Source organism: Oryx dammah, unplaced genomic scaffold (genome assembly GCF_014754425.2).
Source record: "Oryx dammah isolate SB20612 unplaced genomic scaffold, SCBI_Odam_1.1 HiC_scaffold_5, whole genome shotgun sequence".
NCBI classification, from domain to species: Eukaryota; Metazoa; Chordata; class Mammalia; order Artiodactyla; family Bovidae; genus Oryx; species Oryx dammah.
Window position 1 is genome coordinate 98,525,578 of NW_024070189.1, and position 17,674 is coordinate 98,543,251.

Below are 17,674 nucleotides of genomic sequence, written 5' to 3' on the forward strand. Positions count from 1 at the left end.
TGGGAGTCCCTTGGACTGCAAGGAGATACAACCAGTCCATTCTGAAGGAGATCAACCCTGGGATTTCTTTGGAAGGAATGATGCTAAAGCTGAAGCTCCAGTACTCTGGCCACCTCATGCGAAGAACTGACTCATTGGAAAAGACTCTGATGCTGGGAGGGATTGGGGGCAGGAGGAGAAGGGGACGACAGAGGATGAGATAGCTGGATGGCATCACGGACTCGATGGACGTGAGTCTGAGTGAACTCCGGGAGTTGGTGATGGACAGGGAGGCCTGGCGTGCTGCGATTCATGGGGTCGCAAAGAGTCGGACAGGACTGAGCGACTGAACTGAACTGAACACCCTGTGTGCGTTCTATAAACTTCACATTCACATTGCCCTGCTCTTGACCACACAGATCTAGTAAACATTGAACTTGACTGTTTCAACAGATGTGAAACCTTTAATGCTCCGAGTCACTATAATACTGCTTCCCTTTTTTCGAGTCTCATTCACTTTCTTACTTGGAAATGTTTATGCCTCCTTTGTCTTCAAAAACTCCATCTACGGTTTCACATTGCTTGTAGGAAACTCTTTCATGAACCATTTTTTAAGTTAATAATTCTGAAGGAAAGGGACATTTCCTCATACACTTAATTTAATTGTATAAGCCATCGATGTCTACTTCTTTTTTTTTAATTTTAATTTTTACTTTATTTTGCTTTACAATACTGTATTGGTTTTGCCATACATTCTAATTCCTTGTTATTTTCCTATGCTTTGAATATCTTGACACATGCAATGATGCTCTACTTACCCATTGCCATTCTGACCCCACCCACACCAGACTTAGTTGGAAATGGTAGATGAATACATATATATCACCTGAACTTGAAAGATTATGGTCCCACAAAATTGTCAAGGCTGAAAGATGATGAAAATATGAACAGAGGCAGGGAAATGCTAAAATAGGTATGGAGGATACACAAAATAAATATTTTCCATATTCTGAGGTGAGGACCTACTAGGGAATTGAACTATCTTTTCTAAGAGTTAAATAAAATAGGTTAAATAAAACACAAAATAACTTTTAAGAGCATCCTTCAGAGTAAGGATACAGACAAAATCATATCAGGGTTCTCTTTGTTCAGTCTCTTGTATGTTAGTATATCTGTCTGTGTATGTACATATGTGTTTATATCTATATTTGCATATACTGCAATATGCAATGTAAAAGGCATGTAAAAAAATATACAAGGCATGTCTTCTTCTCTACATAGTCAAAATATCTGAAATTCATGGCAGTATGGGAAGTGTTTCTATTTTTGTTTATTTTTATTTTTAAAGTTATTTGGATTGGAGTATAATTGCTTTATAATATTGTGATGGGGAACAGTATGGAGATTGATTAAAAACTAAGGATAACATTACCAGTTGACCCAGCAATCCCACTACTTGGCATAAGCCCTGAGAAAACCGTAATTGAAAAAGACAGTGTACTCCAATGTTCATAGCAGCACTATTTACAATAGCTATGGGCACAGTCTAGACCTGATTCTGTTGCTAGTCCAACATGCAGAGGCTTCTCCACACCAGATTCCATAAAATCCTACAGAGGCCAAGATAATATCTCCTTTTAACATATAATTTATCTCTGAGTACAGTATATCATATTTATGCATCTATATGACTGCAATAAACTTTTTCTTTTATGATTTAATATTCAAATGAACAGAGGCCTCATATTTTATTCAGCTTTGTGTTTTAAAGTGTGTACATTTATATAGAAAAATATTGAGGAAATGACAATTCAAAAAATAAAAATGATGCAAAGAAAGAAAAACACATGTGAAGACTAGTAGTTTCAAATAATTGTATTAAATGATATTTAACAAGATTTATATGAAATAAGACATATAAAATAAAATTTTAATTGTATTATTTGGGTCTTTAATTATAGTTCAAAATGGCAAAGGCTTATTAATGAAAAATGTAAAGACACAATACTTGAAAAGCAAAAAAAGAAACAGTATCTAAAGTTTTACTTCTATCAAAATAACAATAAAGAGATTCTAGAATGCTTATGAAAAAGAAGCAGTAGTTAATTGAATGAAAAAAAAAAAAAGCCTTCCACAGAGGGAAGAAAATGACTTCTATTTTTAAAAACAAATCTAAGCGTAAAGGCAAAAAACTACCATTAAGGAAATGCAGATGTGAAATAAGAACACAATACATATAAAGGACTGTTATTACTGCCAAGGATACAGAAAACATTTCCAAATATATAAAATATAATATGAGAGGACATGATTAAATAATAGAACTAACCACTCAATAAAGCAAGCTCTGGAAGTTGGTGATGGACAGGGAAACCTGGCGAGCGGCAGTCCATGGGGTCACAAAGAGTCGGACACGACTAGTGACTGAACTGATTAACTGAACCACTCAAAATGTATATATTTTCACAGATTTCCCCCTAAAACATATACATATTATGTAATCATGGGCACCACATTTTTTGGCTTCTTAAAACATTTGTTCAAAAATTTAAGAATGTCTCCCTTTATTGCAAATTAAGAGCTGTCATTTATGCTCTCATATAAAATATCTGTCAACTATTTTTAAAAATTTAGATATTTTAATACTATTTAACCTTAGATTAACATCTTATAGGTACTGCATGACTTAAGTTTTAGAAAATTTTGTGCTGGGAAATAATATAGAATAGACCATATGTCAACACACACACACACACACACACACACATATGAATTAATGTCAAGGAGCAGTTAGTGCAAAAAATCAATTTTTTCTGAAAATATGGAGCAAAAACAATATTTGAAAACTCAGGCACCTGTATATAAACTGTGGAAAAAACTTTCATATTCAATTTATAATATAAAAAATGTCTAACCCCCCCAAATATCAATATATGTGGACTCATCAGTAATGAAATAACTGCAAAGAAAAAGTATTCAGTATAAGAGAAGATATTGTGAAATAGATGTCTCACAAACTGATGTTGCAGGTAATATCTATCTCTTTTGATTTGGATGTTTTTAAAATGAATATGCTCAAATTTAAAAAAAAATATTCAAATTGCTGCATAGGCCTCCACATATAATACTATATATGTTCTTATTCTGCTGAACAGCAAAACATATATATTTTAATTTTACTGGAAATATGTTATTTATCTCACTTATGTTACATCATCATCAAACTAGACCTTCACTCCCATCACTTAATTGTCAACTTGCATTGCAGATTCGAAAAAACACATTATTATTAACAGATTAAATAAATAAACTGTATAGTATTAGTTAACTAAGAATATAAACACAGTCTTCTCTCATCTCCTGGCTAGGCTGTTTAGGCTCTTAGCTAAATTCAGATAAAAGTTCTCAGGTTTAATATACTGTGAATCTTTCCTGAAGTAACTCCTCTGCTCTCAGACTTACCTAGATGGAGTTTCTTAGAAGGAGGTCCCTTGTGGAATCTGAGTCACTGGGTGGCTGATGATGAAGACTGAAGCTCTGTCACCAGACAAGACAGCAGAGTGTAGTAAAGCATTGGCCTCTGATCCAGACTTTTGACTCTGAAAGCAAGTCTGTGTCCTGTCCAGCTTAAGGACCAAACACTAAGGGACCTCAGCAAGGGAGATATTAATAGCTCTCTATACCTGTTCATTAGGCATATTTCCCTCCAGTTAGTTCTACCTCTTCATATATGATTTCTCTCTGGGCCACTGCAATAAAATGAAAGAAATAGTTTCCTAATGATTCTCTGATCCCAAGAGATCAGCTTCAAAGTCAAGCAAATCCAGTCTTTATTACTCCTTGTGCTTGATCTTGTCTGTTTTTCAGAGGTCTAACCTGGACAGCTGTAGCCTAATACTAAATTAGTTGTTTTCCAAACCCTGAGACTAAGGGAACTTTTAGGACTAGGTCCCTTTGATCCTTAAAAGATTAATTTGTGGTGAGCACGAAGTCCTTTAATTCTCATAAAATTGCTTTTTTTCTTCAACAACAAGAAAGTGTTCCTCTGATATGTAGCCACATTTGTTGACGTCTTGTAACATTTGTCCAAAAATTTAACAGTGTTTTCCTTTATTGCAAGTTAAGAACTGTCATTTATTTCCTCACATAAAATATTTGTTAACTGTTTTTGAAAAATTAGATGTTTTAATGCTATTTAACCTGAGACTAATAGCTTTTAGGCACTTCATGGCATATGTTGTGCTGTATTTCCCACTGCAGAAATAAGTGTGCCTGAAGCAGTTAAATGATTTGTTGAAAGGCTCAAACTGAGGCAGGAAAGGGCTTTGGTCAGAATTCTGTCAGGATACTTCCATGTTTCAACTGTAAATCATTGGTTCTCAATCAGAGAAAATTTTGCCCTTCAGATATTTGTCAATGTCTGAGGCAATACTGCTACACACCTACAGTACTCAATACAAGTGATTACCCAGCTTCATTTGTCAACTGGAGGTGAGAAAACCTGTTCCAGATTGGCATTTCCCCAACTTCACTGTGTGTAGGAATCATGCATGATTGTAGTTCTGATATAGATAAGATTTTATCAGGTTCTGGTGGGCACAGAGATTCTGAAAAAAAAAAAATCAAAAAGACTTCTGGGGAAAGTTGATTTTACAGGTCTTACTCTGGGGAACATGTTTAGCATAGCAACATTCTATCCAAATGCAGTAAAATATTCATTCTTCTCAAGTGCATATGTAAAATTTTCAAGAATAGACCATACGTCAGGACATAATACAAGTCTCAATAAGTTTAGAATATTGCAATTATATCAAGCATTTTCCATCATACGGTATGAAACTACAAGTCAACTATAAGAAAAAAAATGTGGAAAAATCATATATATATGCAAGCCAGACATCATGTTATTGAACAGTATTGGGTCAGCCTATGGCTGATTCATGTTGATGTTTGGCAGAAACCAACACAATTCTGTAAAGCAATTATCCTTCAATGAAAAAGTAAACAAATTTAAAATAAAAAATAAAGAAATCAAAGGAGTGACTAAAAAACCCAGAAGACAAATGAAAATGAAAGTATGACATATTTAAATCTCTGAGCTAAAGCAACAGTGTAATAAGGGGAAAGTTTATAGTAATAATGCCTACCTCAAGTAGCAAGAAAGATCCTTAACAAAGAATTTAACTTTATATCTAAAGGAGGTAGTAAAAGAAAAGCAAACAGACCAATGTTGGAAGGAAGGAAGGAAATAATAAAAGGAATGCTATACTAAAAATCAGTGCAGAAATAATGAAAAGTTGTTTAATAAAATTCAACATTCTTTTGTAATAAAAATCTTTATGAAGGTAGGTATAGTAGGAAGATATTGAAAATAATAAAACTATTTTTGATAAATGCACAATTGATATAATAGTCAACATTGTAAAGCTGAAAGCCTCCACTAAATCTGCTAAAATCTGCAACAAGATAAGGATTCCCAATCCCACCACTTCTCTTTAATATAGTATTGGATGTCCTACCTACAGTAATCAGACAAGAAAAGGAAATTAATAAAAGTATTCAAATTGGTAAGGGAATGGAAATATTGTTATTAAGCATGGATAACATGATTCTATCTATATAGAAAACCCTAAAGATCCCACACAAAAACTAGTAGAACATAAATTTATCAAGGTAGCAGGATACAAGATTGAAATACAGAAATCAGTTGCATTTCTTTATATTAACAACGAAATATCAGAAATGGAATGCAAACAAAAAAATCTCATCTAAAATCTCATTCAGTTCAGTTCAGTCACTCAGTTGTGTCCAACTCTTTGCAACCCCATGAACTGCAGCATGCCAGGCCTCCCTGTCCATCACCAACTCCCGAAGTCCACCCAAACCCATGTCCACTGAGTCGGTGATGCCATCCAGCCATCTCATCCTCCGTTGTCCACTTCTCTTCCTGCCCTCAATTCCTCCCAGCATCAGGGTGTTTGCAAATGAGTCAGCTATTTGCATCAGGTGGCCAAAGTATTGAAGCTTCAGCTTCAACATCAGTCCTCCCAATGAACACCCAGGCCTGATCTCGTTTAGGATGGACTGGTTGGATCTCCTTGAAGTCCAAGGGACTCTCAAGAGTCTTGTCCAACACCACAGTTCAAAAGCATCAATTGTTTGATGCTCAGCCTTCTTCATAGTCCAACTCTCACCTCCATACGTGACCACTGGAAAAACCATAGCCTTGACTAGAAGGACTTTTGTTGACAGAGTAATGTCTCTGCTTTTGAATATGCTGTCTAGGTTGGTCATAACTTTCCTTCCAAGGAGTAAGTGTCTTTTAATTTCACGGCTGCAATCATCATCTGCAGTGATTTTGGAGCCCAGAAAAAGAGAGTTAGCCACTGTTTCCACTGTTTCCCCATTTATTTGCCATGAAGTGATGGGACCGGATGCCATGATCTTAGTTTTCTGAATGTTGAGCTTTAAGCCAACTTTTTCACTCTCCTCTTTCACTTTCCTCAAGAGGCTCTTTAGTTCCTCTTCACTTTCTGCCATAATGGTATTGTCATCTGCATATCTGAGGTTATTGATATTTCTCCTGGCAATCTTGATTCCAGCTTGTGTTTCTTCCAGTCCAGCGTTTCTCATGATGTACTCTGCATATAAGTTAAATAAGCAGGGTGACAATATACAGCCTTGATGTACTCCTTTTCCTATTTGGAACCAGTCTGTTGTTTCATGCCCAGTTCTAACTGTTGCTTCCTGATCTGCATACAGATTTCTCAAGAGGCAGGTCAGGTGGTCTGGTATTCCCATCTCTTTCAGAATTTTCCACAGTTTATTGTGATCCATACAGTCAAAGGCTTTGGAATAGTCAATAAAGCAGCAATAGATGTTTTTGTGGAAGTCTCTTGCTTTTTTGATGATCCAGTGGACGTTGGCAATTTCATCTCTGGTTCCTCTGCCTTTTCTAAAACCAGCTTGAACATCTGGAATTTCCTGGTTCACATACTGTTGAAGCCTGGCTTGGAGAATTTTGAGTATTACTTTACTAGCACGTGAGATGAGAGATACCAAGGGAAATTTCATGCAAAGATTGGCTCAAAAAAGGACAGAAATGGTATGGACTTAACAGAAGCAGAAGATATTAAGAAGAGCTGGCAAGACTATACAGAAGAACTGTACAAAAAAGATCTTCAAGACCCAGATAATCACGATGGTGTGATCACTCACCTAGAGCCAGACATCCTGGAATGTGAAGTCCAGTGGGCCTTAGAAAGCATCACTATGAACAAAGCTAGTGGAAGTGATGGAATTCCAGTTGAGCTATTTCTTTTTTTTTCCCAAATTCTAAAAGATGATGCTGTGAAAGTACTGCACTCAATATGCCAGCAAATTTGGAAAACTCAGCAGTGCCCATAGGACTGGAAAAGATCAGTTTTCATTCCAATCCCAAAGAAAGGCAATGCCAAAGAATGCTCAAACTGCCACACAATTGCTCTCATCTCACATGCTAGAAAGTAAATCAACTATATTCCAATAAAGAAAGAATGGCTATTATCCCAAAGACAGGAAATGACAAATGTTGGAAGCAGTTGGAGATAAAAGGTAACCCTCATTCCCTGTTGATGGGAATGTAAATTATTAGAGCCACTGTGGAAAACAGTGTGGTGGTTCCTCAAATTTTAAAAATAAAACTACCATGTTGTGCACATGTGCTCAGCCATGCCAGAGTCTGCAAACCCATGGACTGTAGCCCACTAACTTCCTCTGTCCATGGAAATTTCCAGGCTAGAGTACTGGAGAGGGTTCCCATTTCTTTCTCCATGGCCTCTTCCTGACCCAGGGATCAAAGCCATGTCTCTTGCAACCCCTGCACTGGCAGATGTGTTCTTTACAAGCTGACCCACCAAGGAAGCCTTAAAATTACCATGAAAAGTGGAGTGAAAGTGTTAGTCACTCAGGTGTGTCCGACTCTGCGAATCCGTGAACTGTAGCCCGCCAGGCTTCTCTATCCATGAAATTCTCCAGGCAAGAATACTGGAGTAGGTAGCCATTCTGTTCTTCAGGGTAATCCAGCAATTCCACTTCTGGGTATTTAGGCCACTTTAAAAAAAAAGGCACAAAGCACTGACTTGAAGCACTAATTTGCATACTAGTGTTTATTGTGGCATTATTTATAATAGCCAAGGTATAGAAGTAGCCTGTCTATTGATAGGTGAATGGATAAAAAATGTGGTGTGGGTCTACAGTGGAGAAGTACTGAGCCATAATTAAAGAAGAAATCTTGCTACTTGTGACAAATGTCCATCTAGATCTTGAGGGAATAATGGAAGGAAATGTCAAATGGAAAAAGACAAACACCATATGATTTCATTCATGCCTGTAATATAAAAAATAAAAAATACATTAAAATAAATTTATTTAAAAAATAAATATATGAACAATTCCAATAAAAACAAACAGATACAGAAAACAGAATAGTTGTCCAAGGGGAGAAAAGAGGGTTGGGGAAAAATGGGTAAATAGGGACAGGTATGTTGTGATGGTTGGAAACTAACATTTTGATGGTGAGCATGTTGTAGTGAAAGTCAAAATATCTTGTATACCTAAAGCTTACATAATGTTATAAACCAATATCACCTCATTACAAAAAGAATGCATAGATTGTATGCCAAAACCAATACAGAATTGTAAAGTAAAAATTAAAAATAAATAAATAAATTAAAAAAAAAAAAAAAAAAACAAAAAGAATGCAGAAATTCCAGTTGATAAGTCTCTCAAGGACATGTAAACAAGGAGATTCATATTTATACACCCATTTAATATCTGGTATTTAAGAAAATTTTTAAAAAAGCAATTCAAAAAGAGGGAGTGAGAGGGGAGACCTACATATCAGTGGGCAAAAAAGATGTAGAATGCTCAGGTGGTTCCTGGAAGATTGTGATGAGAAATCTTTTTTTTTGTTGTTCTGGCAACATTCCAACCCTAATTATATCCTCTTCAATCCCAGAATACCTAATAAAGAGGGGGAAAAACACACACATTTGTTTTTTCTAGGGAATATCTTATGTTTTGGCTTTTACTGATTAAACATTCCATTAGATAAAAGGTATTAGGAAATAAACTTACAGTTTATAACAGAAAATATACAAGGTACAACAGTGATGGAATATTTTTTAAAGTTGAAAAGGTGAGATATCTTTAAAAAATTATTGCATGCAAAACTTTGGGCGTCAGAAAACTTAAGCTTTGAATCTTAGATCTAACACATATTATTCATAGTTGTTTAGCATGGGGAGCCAACTGAAACACTGTAAATGCTAATATTCTCTTTTAAGTAGTAAGGGGAGTAGTATCCACTGTCCAGAGATGCTTGACAGATTTACTCAATGTGTGTAAAAATCTTAGAATAGTTCCTTTCTGTTAATAGATTAATGGTTATCACTGTTGATGAGATGTGGCTGAGTTTTGTTTCTTCTCTGTTTGAAAAGTCACTGTTGCTTCCCTACCTCTAGATAATGAAATAGTTGTAAAGTAAAGCCTGTTAGCTTAACCCTTTTTCTTATTAAGTACAATTTGTTTTTTGTATGAATATCCAACATGAGGGTATCGGTGAATTCTTTGTCTTGGGAATTGATGTTGCAAGCTATTATCCACCTCCCTTAGTTTGAGGGTTTCTAATAAACATTCTCAAACATGAAAATGTGTGCATGTGATACATACACAAACATGAAAATATTTGGTAAAGATGCCACCAACAAAGCGTTCATCTCTAAAATTTACAAATAGCTGTGTAACTCAATATCATAAAACAATAACCCAATCAAAAAATGAGTCTTTCTAAAAAACACACAAATTTGCTCAAATACAACCCATCTTAAATGTTAAAACAATGGCTTCAGTTCTCTGCATAAGCCTCCAAACCTAATATTCTAGCTTACTAGGTCTCTTAACTGTAAATCTCTTCAGCTATGTTCTAATTTTAGTGGGACTACTTTATGCCTCTTTTTCTTTCTTCATTCTCATTAATCTGAATTTCCTTTCCCATCAATTAGCTGAATGATCCTTGTATTTCTGAGGTCAAAAGACACTTCTCTTTTCAACATATTAAATAAATTAATTATAGACTAATTAGTCAGCCTATCATAGAAACATGACAGTCTCTTGATTCTGGGCTAGGGTGTTCTGACTCTCAATGACCTTAGGTAAAAGTTCTCAGGTTCATTTTCCTCTGAACTTTTCTTCATGTACTGAACTCTCAGACTTACCTGGCTCTAAGAGGAAATTTTCTGTGTGGAAGTCTGAATTACTCCCTAGAGGGTTGATGATGGAGACAGAAGCTCTGCTCCCAGATTAGGCCAGAAGGAAGGAGTACAACTTTGGTTCCTAAGCTACGGTAAGGATTCCAAAGGCACCATCCGAGTCATGTCCGGCACCTGGGATGCACACACTGAGGGACATAGAGGAGATAGTTACAGCTCCCTAGACTGTTCCTTAGGTACTGTTTTTACTGTTACCCCAACTTCTAAGCTCATATTTCCCTGTCTGAATACAAAGAAAAATGATTCCTATTGAGTCTTTGTATCCTAGAGACCAGATTAGAGTCCAGTCAGGTGAATTCAGTCTTTATTTCTCCATTTCCATGAACTCTTCTCCCTTCCAAAGGTCTCATCTGCTTATACCTTCTTCCACACTTGAGTTAATATTTTCACCAAATCTGAGACTGATAACCTGTGTTGTCTAGGTCCCATGGACCTCCAAAGTACTGCCTTGTGACAGGGAATGCCTCTCAGTGTCTGTAGAAAATTATTGTTCCCCTCTTCAACTTGGGAAAGAGATGTGTTTCTTTCCTATAAAATCATGGATGCTCTGATTTTGGCTTCATGGTGTTTTTGACCAGAACTTTCCCAATTTCAAAATGTGTATGAATCACTAGGGGATCTTCTTTAAATAGAAATTCTAATTTGGGAGAACTAGGGTGGCTCAGAGATTCTGCATTTGTAACAAACTCCTAGATGTTGTTGATGCCAGGATCTGGCATCATGAGGAACCTAACAGCTTGGAATAATTTCAAACCATACCATGTCTCTGAAAAGAAATACATTATGTTTTGGGCTTCCCAGGTGGCACTAGTGGTAAAGAACCCAGCTACCAAGTAGGAGACACAGAGACATGGATTCAGTCCCTGGGTTGGGAAGATTCCCCTGGAGTGGGGCAAGCCACTTCAGTATTTTTGCCTGGAGAATTCCATGAACAGAAGAGCCTGGTAGGCTACAGTCTATGAGGTCTCACAGATTGGACACGACTGAAGTGACCTAGCACACAGGCACGCACATTATGTTTTACATTTTATTTTAGGGTGGTTGATAATGCAACCCACTAATATTGCAATAATCAAAGTGAATGATGTGGGCAATAATAATCTACTGCTTCTTCCAAAAAATATTGAGGTATAGATGATTTACAAGGTTGTGTTCGCTTTGGGTGTACAACAAGGTGAGTCAGTTATACATATACATAATTCACTCTTTCTTGGATTATTTTCCCTGTTTGATCATATTCTGACATATGGGGACAGCATTTCTGATTACTTTGTTACTCAAGTTTCTTTCTTTCTTTCTTTCTTTTTTTTTTTTCACAGAAGTGTGTTAGCTAAAGTCTGGTGTTTTAGACCACTTGGCTATCCTGACTGCTCACAGAACTGTGTTAAAAAGTGACTTCATTGATGTTCCAAGGAGAACTTGCAAGCACATACAGATTTGTACACAAAAACTGTTGACTCTGAACCTTATGAGTAGGCAGAAATTCAAGTTCTTTCATGAGTCAGTTTTGATCATGAAAATTGAGGAAATTCTATCACATCATATGGGAGCTATACAGTGGATGCTATCACTTGTTCACTGCTCCTTTTATGGCAATATTTAGAATGAATGAGATTTTTAAATTTAGAACAATGGGAAAAATCATAGTTGTAGGCATTGCTGCAAGTTTTCAAGCAGGAATAGTAAGATAATTCAATAAGAAAATAAAAAAGAATTTCATCAGTCTTTCACCTTAATGAATAAATTACCCTTTGCAATGAAACCAATATTCCACACTACTTAAAAGTTTTTCTTTTATAATTTAAAAGCATGTTTTTAATTTTTTTTTTATTGAAGGATACTTGCTTTACAGAATTTTGTTGTTGTCAAACCTCAACATGAATCAGCGATGGGTATACATATATCCCCTCCCTTTTGAACTGCCCTCTTATCTCCCTCCCCATCCCACCCATCTAGGTTGATACAGAGCCCCTGTTTGAGTTTCCTGAGCTATACAGCAAATTCTCGTTGGCTATCTATTTTACATATGATAGTGTAAGTTTCATGTTACTCTTTCCATTCATCTCACCCTCTTCTCCCCTCTCCCCATGTCTATAAGTCTATTCTCTACGTCTTTTTCTCCACTGCTGCCTTGTAAATAAATTCTTCAGTATCATTTTTGTATATTCCTTATAGTCTATATTCAGTTAGAATACGATATTTCTCTTTCTCTTTCTGACTCACTTCATTCTGTATAATAGGTTCTAGGTTCATCCACCTCATCACTGACTCAAATGCATTCCATTTTATATCCAAGCAGGAATAAAATGAAAAAGAAATGAAACAAACAATAGTGAAGATTAATAAAACTAAAAGCTTGCTCTTAAGAAGATAAACAAAATTGACAAGCCTTTAGCCAGACTCATTTAAAACATATTTTAATCTTTAATTAATTATCTAGACAGAAAATTATAACTGAATCTGAAATATAGACCCTGAAACATTTATTTTCATTTGCAGTGTGTAAATTTCATTCAAAAATGTGTATTGTTGGATATTGTGAATGTCTCTTTTTGATTCCCAGCATATAGTCTAGGAGAGGAGCTGCCTGTTTATTAGTCTATGAAATTCTTGTATACTCCCTTCTTAGTAGACTATGCTTCCTATCTGTGCATGTGTGGTAAGTCACTTCAGTAGTGTCTGATTTTTTGCAACCCTATGGATTGTTGCCACCAGGCTCCTCTGTCCATGGGGATTCTGGAGTCAAGAATACTGGGAACATGTGTATACCTGTGGCGGATTCATGTTGATGTATGGCAAAACCAATACAATATTGTAAAGTAATTAACCTCCAATTAAAATAAATACATTTATATTTAAAAAAGAAAAAAAAGAAGAATACTGGAGTGGGTTGCCATGCCCTCCTCCAGGGGATCTTCCTGATGCAGTGATCAAACCCAGGTCTCTTCTGTCTCCTGCACTGGCAGGCAGGTTCTTTACTACTAGCACCACCTATATATTATGCTAATACCTCTATTCCTTACTGTCTCTACCTATGGGTAAGGAGGTATTCATTACTTTAATGGGTATATGTACAGACTGAAAATGAATGCCATGCATAATATTATAAAGTATAAAGTTTATATTATTATAGTTAATATCATCTCTGACTTGAAGGTCATACTAAGTCAATTCCTTGTGGCTTAGGTGGTAAAGAATCTGCCTGCAATGTGGGATATCTGGGTTTGATCCCTGGGTTGGGAAGATCCTCTGGAGAAGGGAAAGGCTACCTACTCCAGTATTCTGGCTTGGAAAATCCCATGGACTATGCAAAGAATCAGACAAGACTGAGCAACTTTCATTTCAGTCACTGCTTCTGTGTAGACTATAAGGGCAAATATGCATGTGATAATCAGTTTTGCCAGTGACGTTGGTAGCCAATGTGGACAAGAGAACAAAATCCTAATTATGAGAATAAAACCCAATGGACTGTTATAAAACACATAATTATATAAAGGTCTACACCATCAAGAACACCAGCTCAGGAATGATATAAAAAGGGATGATGGACATAGAAGTGAAAAACTGTACTCGGGTTTTTCCTCTTCTATAATATTATAAACATGGCTTAGCTTCCAAATTTAGTTTTTTCCAAGGGATGATTCTTTTAGTAAAACAAGTGACACAGTAACCTAGGATGACATTTGTTGTTTGAGAAGAAATGGTTCTTAATAAAGGACAGAAACAGTATGGACCTAAAAGAAGCAGAAGATATTAAGAAGAGGTGGCAAGAATACACAGAAGAACTATACAAAAAAAATCCTAATGACCAAGATAACCATGATGGTTTGATCACTCACCTAGAGCCAGACATCCTGGAATGTGAAGTCAAATGGGCTTTAACAAAGCTAGTGGAGGTGCTGGAATTCCAGGTGAGCTATTTCAAATCCTAAAAGATGATGCTGTGAAAGTGCTGCACTCAATATGCCAGCAAATTTAGAAAATGCAACAGTGGCCACGGGACTGGAAAAGCTCAGTTTTCACTCAAGTCCTAAAGAAAGGCAATGCCAAAGAATGCTCAAACCACACAATTGTGCTCATCTCACATGCTAGCAAAGTAATACTCAAAATTCTCCAAGCCAGGCTTCAACAGTATGTGAATTGTGAAATTCCAGATGTTCAAGCTGGATTGAGAAAAGCCAGAGGAACCAGAGATCAAATTGCCAACATCTGCTGGATCATTGAAAAAGCAAGAGAGTTCCAAAAAACATTTCCTTCTGCTTTATTGACTACACCAGCGCCTTTGGCTGTGTGGATCACAACAAAGTGTGGAAAAAATTTTTTTTAATTCTATTGTAACATTTGGATGTAGTTTTTTGTTCAGATTTTATTTTATTTTTACTTTACAATATTGTATTGGTTTTGCCATACATCACCATGAATCCACCACGGGTGTACATGTGTTCCCAATCCTGAACCCCCCCCCCACCTCCCTCCCCATACCATCTCTCTGGGTCGTCCCAGTGCACCAGCCCCAAGCATCCTGTATCCTGCATCAAACCTAGACTGGCAATTAGTTTCTTACATGATATCATACATGTTTCAATGCCATTCTCCCAAATCATCCCACCCTCTCCCTCTCCCACAGAGTCCAAAAGACTGTTCTATACTTCTGTGTCTCTTTTGCTGTCTCGTATACAGGGTTATCATTACCATCTTTCTAAATTCCATATATATGTGTTAGTATACTGTATTGGTGTTTTTCTTTCTGGCTTACTTCACTCTGTATAATAGGCTCCAATTTCATCCACCTCATTAGAACTGATTCAAATGTATTCTTTTTAATGGCTGAGTAATACTCCATTGAGTATGTACCACAGCTTTCTTCTCCATTCATCTGCTGATGGACATCTAGGTTGCTTCCATGTCCTGGCTATTATAAACAGTGCTGCGACGAACATTATGGGAATACCAGATGACCTTACCTGCTTCCTGAGAAGTCTGCATGCAGGTCAGGAAGCAACAATTAGAACTGGGCATGGAACAAGACTGGTTCTAAAGTGGGAAAATAGTACATCACAGCTTTATATTGTCACCTGCTTATTTAACTTATATACAAAGTACATCATGCAAAATGCCAGGTGGATGAAGCACAAGCTGGAATCACAATTGCTGGGAGAAATAACAATAACCTCAGATATGCAGATGACATCACCCTTATAAAGTGTAGAGAAGCTAAAGAGCCTCTTGATGAAAATGAAAGAAGAGAGTGAAAAATCTGGCTTAAAACTCAACATTCAAAAAACTAAGATCATGACATCTTGTCCAATCACTTCATGGCAAATAGATGGGGAAACAATGAAACAGTGAGAGATTTTATTCTGGAAAGCTCCAAAGTCACTGCAAATGGTGACTGCAGCCGTGAAATTAAAAGATGCTTGCTCCTTGGAAGAAAAGGTATGACCAACCCAGACAGCATATTAAAAAGCTGAGACATTACTTTGCTGACAAAGGCCTGTCTAATCAGATCTGTGGTTTTCTACTAGTTATGTATAGATGTGAGAGTTGGACCATAAGGAAAGCTGAGCACTGAAGAATTGATGCTTTTGGATTCTGGTGTGGAGAAGACTCTTGAGGGTCACTTGGACTGCAAGGAGATCAACTCAGATAATTCTAAAGGAAATCAGTCCTGAATACTCATTGGAAAGACTGAGGCTGAAGCTGAAATTCCAATTCTTTGGCCAGCTGATGCAAAGAACTGATTCACTGGAAAAGACTCTGATGCTGGGAAAGACTGAAAGCAGGAGGAGAAGGGGCAAAAGAGAATGAGATGGTTGGATGGCATCACCGACTCAATGAACATTAATTTGAGCAAAGTCTGGGAGTTGGTGATGGCCAGGGAAGCCTGGTGTGCTGCAGTCCATGGGGTCCCAAAGAGATTGAACTGAACTGATTCTTAGTAAATTAAGGCAGTTCCTAGCAATACATAGGATTTTTCAACTGTTTCATATCAAAGTTTGAGAAAAAAGTAAGGAAACTTGAGAAAAAAAAAGAGAAGAAAGCCATTGCATATCTTCATTAATAAATGAGGTAATTCCATTGTACCAGATAGTAGAAAAAATAAAAATTCAGGAAATAAATAAAAGAGCAACTTTCACTTCCACAGTCTGATTAAAGAATCACAACAACTGACTCTGAGACATTGAGCCCCACAATGATGGGCATTTCTCCAGACCCAGAATTATTTGCCTTTTTGGACTCAGCATCACAAAGAGTCTTTTCAGAGCCCCCTTTATGTCTTTATTTCTCAGACTGTAGATGAAAGGATTCAGCATGGGTGTGACCACAGTGTACATCACCGAGGCTATTGCACTTGAGTGTGAGCTCTGGGTAGCAGCAGAGCTAAAGTACACCCCTAGGCTTGTAGAAAAAAATAAGGAGACAACCGAGAGGTGAGATGCACAGGTGGAAAATGCTTTATACTTCCCTTGAGTTGATGTGACTCTATGTATGGAGGAAACAATCTTTGAGTAAGAGTAAAGGATACCAATCAGGGCACCACTACCTAGAAGGACAGCTGTAAAATAAATCACCATGTAATTAAGAAAGTTGTCAGAACAGGCAAGTTGGGTCATCTGACTGAGGTCACAAAAAAAGTGGGGGATTTCCACATTAGTGCAAAAGGAAAGCTGCAACACCATTAAGCTTTGTAACAAGGAATTCAGAATACACATGATCCAAGACACCAGAACCATAGTCCACAGAGCCGGGGATTCATGATGATTGTGTAGTGCAGGGGGTGACAGATGGCCACAAAGCGGTCATAGGCCATCACTGTGAGGAGGAAGATGTCCAAAACTGCAGAGAGTAGGAAAAAATAAATTTGTGTGTTGCAGCCTTCATAGGTTATAACTTTGCTCTGGGTCTGGATGTTCCACAGCATCTTTGGGACAGTGGTAGAGATGAAACAGATGTCTACAAAGGACAGGTTGGAGAGGAAGAAGTACATGGGGGTGTGGAGGTGGGGGTCTGAGCTGACAGCCAGGATGATGAGCAGGTTTCCAAACACAGTGATCAGGTACATGGAGAGGAAAAGTCCAAATATGAGGGGCTGTAGCTCTGGTTCCTCTGACAATCCCAGGAGAATAAATTCTGAAATTTGTGTATCATTGCCTGGTTCCATGTGTTTGAAGTAACTGCTAGGAAAAAAAAAGATGATATTACGAATATTCACACAAACTTGAATGAAATATGTAATTAAAATTGTCTTTACACTTGGTCATCAAGAAACTAATTTTAATATTCTGGGTGCAGATCTGATTTAGTGTTTTCCCTGTGCCACCTGTGACTTGAAATTTTTGTTCCAATCAACTTCCCCCCAAGAAGTCATGTATTCTATAGTGAAA

The 17,674-nt window shown here is 36.9% G+C and overlaps 1 pseudogene; it reads right to left on the reverse strand.

Annotated features, from left to right (window-relative positions):
• Positions 1 to 16,268: 16,268 nt before the first annotated feature.
• On the reverse strand, positions 16,269 to 17,469 carry LOC120864120 (annotated as a pseudogene).
• Between the last annotated feature and the right edge of the window lie 205 nt (positions 17,470 to 17,674).